Genomic DNA, 8,649 nt, shown 5'->3' on the forward strand with positions numbered 1-8,649 from the left:
TAACTTCTGCCCATCATTGCACAGAAGAGAGTTAGAGATGGAGGAAGTGGCCTTCTCTGACAAACTATCTCAATTTCAGCAAGCAGAGAAGTGAAATTGACTAAACCAGTGTTTCCCAACTGGTGTTCCGCGGCACACTAGTGTGCCGCGAGACGTTGCCTGGTGTGCCGTGGGAGGGAGGCGGGCGAGTCGGGCGGCCTTTCCCGGGGTGCGCAGGCCGAGTGGCGGCCGGCGAGGGGCGGGCAGGAAGCAGCTGGGCAGCGGAGCTCCTCCCGGGCCGGATGGGGAGGGGCTGCGGGCACTCGACCCGGCGCCCCGTCTGCGCCTCCAGGTGAGGCGGGTGGCCGGAGGGCTCGGCTGCCCTGACCGACCCAGTCGCCCGTTCCCGCTTGGCCCTTCCCGGACGAGCGCCTCGCGCGCCGCTCGCGGAAAGACTTCCTCGGGAGTAAGCCCCACCCGCCGCCGCCGGAGTTGCTGCCAGGAGGAGGCAGCTTTCCCCTCGGCGGGGCGGGGCGCGCTTGGCGACGAGGAGGCGGCCCCCTGCTTCTCTTTGGGCGCGCTGCTCTTCGCTCCGGGACCAGAGGAGTGAGGTGCGCGGCGGCGGCGGGCGAGGTTGCGCCGGGTGGAGGCCGGGCGACCCGGGGCTGCTCCAAAGAGGCGGCTCTGCCGGGCGAGGTAACTCTTGCGCGTCGAGGAAAAAGGCTCACGGCGTAATGTATGTCTCTTACTCAGCATATTTGGGAGCGGAGCCTGGCGCTTCTCAAGCCACGCTTGCTAATTGATGAGCAGCCACATTAAAATAAATCCCCGGCGCGTCTTTTCGGGCGCCCTCCGCTCTCCATTTTCACTCCCTCGTTGGATTCCCCTCTCCCAGCGCAGAACCAGAAAAGTTGACATTTCTTCCCTCTCACCCTCGCCTTTTGTGGAAACCTCCCTTAGCGGGGTTGCTGTCTGAACAGACAATTGTTCCGATTTCATTTTGAACAGCAACTTTAAAATTAATGTGCCTTTTCCAAAATCTTTGGCTCCGAGGCGGTTAGTTCATTTTGGCATGCGGAGTGACCTGCTTATTTATTGGTGGCCGTGAGGGTGAGGATAAATGGGGAAACCTTCCTTCCCCCCATTCCAGCTTTCCCCTGGCAGCGCCCACTTCTTGCACTGAGAATTTGCCCTTGTTTTGGAAACTCTTTGCAGTAGCCGCGCTTGGGCAACAACATTTTCTAATGGTGGTGTGCCTCGAAATTTTTTTCATGAAACAAGTGTGCCTCTGCCCAAAAAAGGTTGGGAAACACTGGACTAAACTGCAGATGGGGAATAGGTCGCTTTCAAAAACTGATTTTTTTTTTTTAAGGAACAGATACAAAAAAAAGTGGGTGCATTGCTGCCGGGAACATAAATTAGCAATATCAAAAGCAACACAATGGCCAGAAACAATTGCAATGTGAAAAACTTTATGGACTAAATCAAAACATCAAAACTAACAAACTGAAAGTCTCTGAAAGTCCTTATGAATCACTTGTGTCAGACTTTACCCAGAGGAGAGCAAACTTTGTATAATCAGCAAATTATGTCAAACATAATTGCATGAGCACTGTTCCAGAGTATTTTTCATTCTCATGTACAGTGCTACCTCGGGTTAAGTACTTAATTCATTCTGGAGGTCTGTTCTTAACCTGAAACTGTTCTTAACCTGAAGCACCACTTTAGCTAATAGGGCCTCTTGCTGCTGCCGCACCGCCAGAGCACGATTTCTGTTCTCATCTCATCCTGAAGCAAAGTTCTTAACCTGAAGCACTATTTCTGGGTTAGCGGAGTCTGTAAACTGAAGTGTATGTAACCTGAGGTACCACTGTATATTATATCTATCTTATATCTATTTGAAAAAAAGATTGGTTAACGAAGAAATTACATATCTTTCTATTCACGAGTGTTGAATTAATTGGCTGATGAAGAATTCAACGAAACAGTAGTTGTTATCTGGAAACACTGTTCAGCAGAGTTCAGAGTTGGACATCAGAATCGGACATTTGCTGATTATACAAAGCTTCACAGCTTGCTCTCAGCTGGGTAAAGTCTGGCATTGTAATTGTTTCTGGCCCTCGTGTTGCTTTTGATATTGCTGGGAACGTAAATTAATCTTTCTTTTCAATTTGGCTATAGCATTCGTTCTCTTGAATGCTACACACTTACCTACATTTTCAACTTATCCCACCTAATTTTCAGAAGAAACTCAAAGTAAAATTGCATCGAGAATAAACGAATCCATCACATAAAAGCAACCTTTCCCTCACTTCCCAATGGAAATTGCAAAGCTGCCGCCGGAATTTGAACATTAAAATACCAAAATACCCATACTCATTCCCCAAACACCAATTCCCCTTCCTGTTCAAACAATGATTTCTGAAATGCATAGAGCAGGGATGAGTTTCATTGCTTATCCCTAGAGAAGGTACCGTCACTGTTGCCATAGACCCTGGCCTTTGGCACTTGGGCCATTCCAGTCTATGGCAATCTTGGCTGTGAGTCGTGGAATATCTGCTCCCTGCCATGCATCTGGCCTGAGAGGGCAGGGCCCTGACTGACTCCAACTACAAAAGCCGACGCAGCTGAACAGACTCTTGGACTAGGCTGTTGTTGTGGGATTTATTTTATTTTTTGCTGTTCTTGATATTAATCTTTTGTATCTTTATTTTAGTTCTTGCTGTGCATTATGTGGAAAATGTTTAATTTGGTTGTGTACTTTTTTGTTGGTTTATTCATTGCTTATGACAGGCACCCCCAAACTCCAGATGTTTTGGGACTACAACTCCCATCATCCCTAGCTAACAGGACCAGTAGTCAGGGATGATGGGAACTGTAGTCTCAAGACAGCAATGCCTGGCTTATGACTTGTTACATTTGTAATTACGTAATATTATTCATGTGGTAAGCCGCCTTGAGCATGGTTTTAACGATGGAAAGACAGCATACAAATAAAATTATGTATGTATATACGTTTGCTGCACATATGTTTGCACCCACTGGGAGATATCCTGAATTTTCCAAGCACAAAAATATTACAGTTTGAGTGCTAGAAAATGCTTTCTCCCTAAAAAAGAAACTAGAGGAAGGAATAACAGGTGCACATTGTTTGTCCCACATGTTTGTCCATGTGTTCTGATCATTTAATCATAGAATTGTAGTAATTATTATTATTATTATTATTATTATTATTATTATTATTATTATTTATACCCCGCCCGCCTCAGAGCCGGGATCTGGGTGGCTAACACCAATAAAATCCCAGTAAAAGCATAATAGGTGGAAAAGAGGGGGGCGCAATTTAAAATACAGGTTAAAATGCAATTTAAAATGCAGCCTCGTTTTAAAGTAGCTGATAAATCAAGACTATAAGGGGAGGGAAACATAAGAGTCAGACCGAGGTCCAAACCAAAGGCCAGGCAGAACAGCTCTGTCTTGCCGGCCCTGCGGAAATATGTCAAGTCCCGCAGGACCCTAGTCTCTTGAGACAGAGCGTTCCACCAAATCGGGGCCAGTACTGAAAAGGCCCTGGCCCTAGCTGAGACCAGTCCAACCACCTTGTGACCTGGAAGAGTTGGAAGGGACACCAGCGGTCATCTAGGCCAACCCCCTGCAATGCAGGAAACTTTTGCCCAATGTGGGGATCGAAGCCACAATGTTGAGATTGAGAGTCTCAAGCTCTACCAGCTGAGCTATCCCTGCTGTCACCTTTCAGCTCAGTAATGAAGAGAAAGGTGTCGTCACATGTTCCGTGGCACTTGCCTGTATGATTTCTTTACAGGTTTCCCGGACTGAATTTTTGGCTTTGAAAACACATTCTGAGGCTTAGTGCTGCTAGAAACTCAGGGAAGGGTATGAAGTCCATTCAAAAGCTGAAAAAACTCAGTGCATGGCCACCTTGTCTAACTACCCCTGTACAAAATGCAGGTCTGTACAAAAAAACAGTTCATGGAAGCCAAACCAAATGTGCCACAAGCGCACCGTAGCTACAGGTGTCTGAAAAGCAATTGTATGCACATCTCGAGCAAGTGAACCAAGCCACATGGACAGGTGACCATCCAACCTTTGCTAAAAAAAACACCTCCAAAGAAGGAGAGTATATATGTCTATATGTCACCTCTAAGTTGGTCTATATGTCACCCTTCCACACTGAGCTACGCCCGGAGCAGTTTACAACAAACATGCACTAGTCATCAAACACAAAACATCAGGAGGGTGTTGGTTGTGCTCACCCTATTATGGTGAAATACATGCAATTCATTGCCACTAAATGTTGTTGTGGCCACTATTCGTTTTAAGAACGAATAGACAAACTGAACAAGGAAAGAGAGAGAAATCAGTATCTAGTAGACATGGTGGCTGGGGAAGAAACTTCCATGTTTCAGAGGAATGAGGCTCTTGTTTACTTACAGATTCAGGGAATAAACCTCAGACAAAGAGCTTTGTTTTTCTGCCCTGCTTGCATCTTCAGGGCTGCTGTTGCAGTGCTTGGAGATGGCTGGATGGATCAGCTTTAGCATGTGCTCAATGCTATGCCCATTACGTTTTTGGTATGCATTTCCCCATTTAAAATATCACCAAAACCATATCACAAAAATCAGGAATGTGTGCGATAGCTGTACTTCGATCTGTGTAGAAGTCTGTGCACTTCAAAATGCAGACCAAACACATTTCTACTCTGTTCCTAGCAGGTACTGAGTTAGACAGACCTTGATCTGATTAAAAAAAGGTTCCTTAATTTCCCTCAGTGCTTCTGAAGAGCAGATAGCAGGACATTGTTTAGCATTCTGGAAAATTCAAAAAAGCTTGCATGCTCTTTTGAGATGTTTCTTTATAAAAGTATCTCCCCAATAGGGATGTTGGGATTTTTCTGATGGGCCAATATGGCAACAATTATTTTCTGTTTCCCGTCGTGTTTGCGCTGTGCGTCAGGGCACCATCGCTCCAGTTGCACAGACGAGGAAAACCGAAGTTTCTCCCAGGGCCATTAAACAATCCCAGCATGGCTATATGGGAACTGGACCACAGTTTGACCTCTCTGCCCCCACTGGACAGCTGCCAGCCCTCCTGCCTCTCAAAGATCAATGGGCCAGAATTTGTGGACCAAAAGAGATGCAGGATTGCCCCCAACGTCTCCATCCTCTCTCTAGCTCGCCGATTGAATGGGTTGGAAAATATTTGGAGGGGACTTTTATGTCAGGAGCAGCTGTTCCCTTCTGTGCAAGGAGTGCTGGCGAGAGTCCATTTCTCTAACAAGCAACTCTTGCCCAGACAAACACACAAGCCCTGCCGAAGCTGATCATTCAAGAAATTCAGCTCACACTCTGAATTTTCAACAGCTGGAACAACATTGGGGAAACGGAGGTCATTTTGACCTGTTTTCCATGCTGTCCCATCGCGGATTCAGCCAGCCTCCCAGGACTTGACCCCTTGACCCCACCCTGTTCCCCTGTTTTACCTGCTGGCTCACATTTTCTTAGTTTCCTTTCCTGTCCCGGCCTCTTCTTCGCCTGCCTTTCGATCCTACGCTTCGAAGGATGTCCCAGATCTTCCTCGTCGATTGTATCAGGAGCAGCACGGACCTGCCCAGGCCTGTGTACCTGGTCTGAACCTGCCTCTGGTCCTCCTCTACCTAAACTATGTCAAGAACGGAGGAAAGGAGGGGGAGCAGAGACTGTCACAAAACAGATCTTTCCGTCGGCTTCCTCAGGAGAAGGAGACTTGCGAGTGAAGGAAAGAAACAGCAGCCGGTCAAGACTTTGGCCCAGCGGCTCTCCCCAAACATCTTCATCATCGCCAGCAGCCCAAGTCTGGCATTCAGCCGTCACCTAAAGGATCGAAATCAGCTTCTCTTTGCGGGCAGCAGCCAAGACGTCCGACGGCGAGAGGAGCGTTCCGCAAGTGCCGCTTCGACGCAACACGAAAAACCAAAACGGAGAGGCACCTCTGGGGAAAACAGCCGGCCACACCCCTTCCAGTTTCTTTCATCCAGGTCAATTCCAGCTGAGAACAGGTGCTTGCTTCTCCAGCCGTCAAAAAGAGCTACTTGCAGTCACCCAAGACCTAGTTCTGTGACCTCGTCTCCTCCGACTCCTCCCCAGCGATGCCCGTTTTCGGCCAAGCCCTGCCGAACGTGTGCAGAGTCTTGCGAGAGTGAGGCAGGCAGAACGACAGGGCTGTTCCCACCAGCCTGCGCTGAATGGAGGAAGGAAGCTTCCTCAGTCAGAGGAAGTCTCCCCAAGGCCAGGGAGGTTGGGGGGAGGGCGCTGCTCAGTGGGGAATGACTCACACACCACCGCCGAGTGCATCTCTCTCGGTGCGTGTCCAAGATTTCCACCAGCCTCCTGTGCCACCCTGATTGAGTCACGGGCTTGTCGGAGGGCATGGATAGCATTCCGGCTGGGTTGGGCTCCTCCAGTCCCAAAAGGATGTGGGTGTGCACATTTATTTATCTCGCGAGCAGCGAAGGAAGGCAACGAGGAGCCACACGTGTCTATCGCCAGAAGGAGCAACCTATCTGTGCCTTTCAAAACCGAGGGCATGATGTGCTGGGCTGACCTTTGCCATGCCAAGGGGCAGAAGAAAGCCTCTCCCTTTGGGCAGGCAGACCGCAAAAACGGGAGCTGTTTTCTGTTTTCCAAGCTGTGGAAGGTCTGCTCAGTAGGTGGTTTTTGGCAAGCTGCTCTTATCGTCTCAGCACCCACTCAGCCAGGAGCCTAGACACGCAGAGAGGGATATTTATAACCGCACCGGTTCCCAACGTTTGGTTTCCGCCAGGCTCAAAAGTGAGTCAAAGAAGCAAAAGGCGGGGAGCCATTTTTGCAGGGGAGGAGGAAGCCATTTATAAATTTGTCGTTCAGGGAAGTGTGAGGGGCAGGGGCGCCATCTAAGGAATCTGAGGGGCCAAGTGCCCCCCATTTTTTTCAATGAGGCCCCCCATTTTTCTGCGCCTTGTGGCAGAAAAACCTTTCCGTGGCTGTGACGGGGCCTACCAGCAGGTAGCAGAAAGATGCCCCGTCCTGCGCAGTGTCAGGAGATGTGTGTGACATCACTTGTTGCGTGTGTGACATCACATGTGCGCGCCGGACCCCTTTAATCTTGGGGGAGACCAGGCGCCTGTGGTGAGGGCCTTAGGTGAAAAAGGGTCAAGTGGGGGAATGTTTTCGATACAAGGGCCATGTTCCCCTCTGGTCAACCCTAGGCCAGAGGTGGGCGGGGTCACAGGCAAAAGTTAAAGGGGGCGGAGCAATGAACATTAAAAAAAAAATCTTTGCACATTAGGCCAGATTCTAAACATGCACATGCCTCTCTGGCCTCCATTAGGAATGCAAGAGGCTCCATCCAAGGTCAAGGGCACATTGCAGCCAGTCAATGGGGTGCAAGGAGGGGCAGCAAGGGGTGTGGCCTGGAGAAAGGGGTGCGGCTTGGAGAAGGGGTGTGGCCTGGAGAGAGGGTGTGGCTTGGGGAGAGTTCAAAGAGCCTTTAGTGCCACACCCCTGAGTTGATTGGACAAGAAAAGGTTGGGCCCTCTTTCCCAAACTTCCAAAATACCTCCCCTGCCCCAGAGAAATTCCACAGGCCTTTATACTAAAGGATATATACTCAAGAGGGACGCAGGTGGCGCTGTGGGTTAAACCACAGAGCCTAGGGCTTGCCGATCAGAAGGTCGGCGGTTCGAATCCCCGCGACGGGGTGAGCTCCCGTTGCTCGGTCCCAGCTCCTGCCAACCTAGCAGTTCGAAAGCACACCAGCGGGAAGGTAAATGGCATTTCCGTGTGCTGCTCTGGTTCGCCAGAAGCGGCTTAGTCATGCTGGCCACATGACCCGGAAGCTGTACGCCGGCTCCCTCGGCCAGTAAAGCGAGATGAGCGCCGCAACCCCAGAGTCGGCCACGACTGGACCTAATGGTCAGGGGTCCCTTTACCTTTACCTATATACTCAATGCAATTTTCATAGAAAAAGAGATGCTGGAACTTACCATGAACGCTTCTTTTGTTTTCTTATAATGGCAATGGAGTCCACCTGAGAGGTGCTGCAACAGAACTCAGTTCCAGCGAGTTCTGGCTGGAAAAAAAAGCCCTGGATATACTCATATTGTCCTACATTACGAGTCTGTTATTACTGAGATCCCTCCTTTGAAAAAAATTGGCACATTTAAAGATGCCCTATAGAGATGCATCGCTATTATCTGAGTGACAGGAGGCTGCTGTTTTAATTTAATTTTAATATTTTGGCTCAGGTGCAGAAATGTTTCCAGGCAGACAGGCAGATATTACATTAGGCAAGGGTGCCACACAGTTAAGTGAAGGCCTCTGGGGATCTGCCACATATCCTTGGGGAGGGTTTCACATACATCATAACCCAAGTCTCCTGCAGCATTTGGAAAATGGTCACAATATTGTTGTTTCAGCAGGTCTAAAGCTGGGGTTTTGTGGTTGTTTAATTTGTTTGGGCGCTAAGGGATTGACTGAATTGTCTTTATCACGGCCTCATTTTCTCTCGTTCCAATGAATATTTCACGCAGCCTTGCCCTGCTTCTCTCTAGTTTGGTGTTCTTTCCACCCCACCCTTCCCTGTTAAAAATAAAACAAAATTGCAGCAGCACGAATGAATACAAATAGTCAGCAG

The 8,649-nt window shown here is 48.9% G+C and overlaps 1 protein-coding gene across 3 annotated transcripts in view; it reads right to left on the bottom strand.

Moving 5' to 3' along the window:
• Positions 1–6,878, bottom strand: part of ARHGAP27 (Rho GTPase activating protein 27) — a 69,060-nt gene extending 62,182 nt beyond the window's left edge. Inside the window, exon 1 of one of the 3 annotated variants that reach the window (XM_083709243.1) lies at positions 5,480–6,878. The gene's annotated coding sequence lies outside the window, so the exon portion shown is untranslated. The remainder of the gene's footprint in view (positions 1–5,479) is intronic. The other 2 variants (XM_083709242.1, XM_083709241.1) reach the window with 2 other exon arrangements.
• Between the last annotated feature and the right edge of the window lie 1,771 nt (positions 6,879–8,649).

Source organism: Podarcis gaigeae, assembly GCF_964106915.1.
Source record: "Podarcis gaigeae genome assembly, chromosome: 13".
NCBI classification, from domain to species: Eukaryota; Metazoa; Chordata; class Lepidosauria; order Squamata; family Lacertidae; genus Podarcis; species Podarcis gaigeae.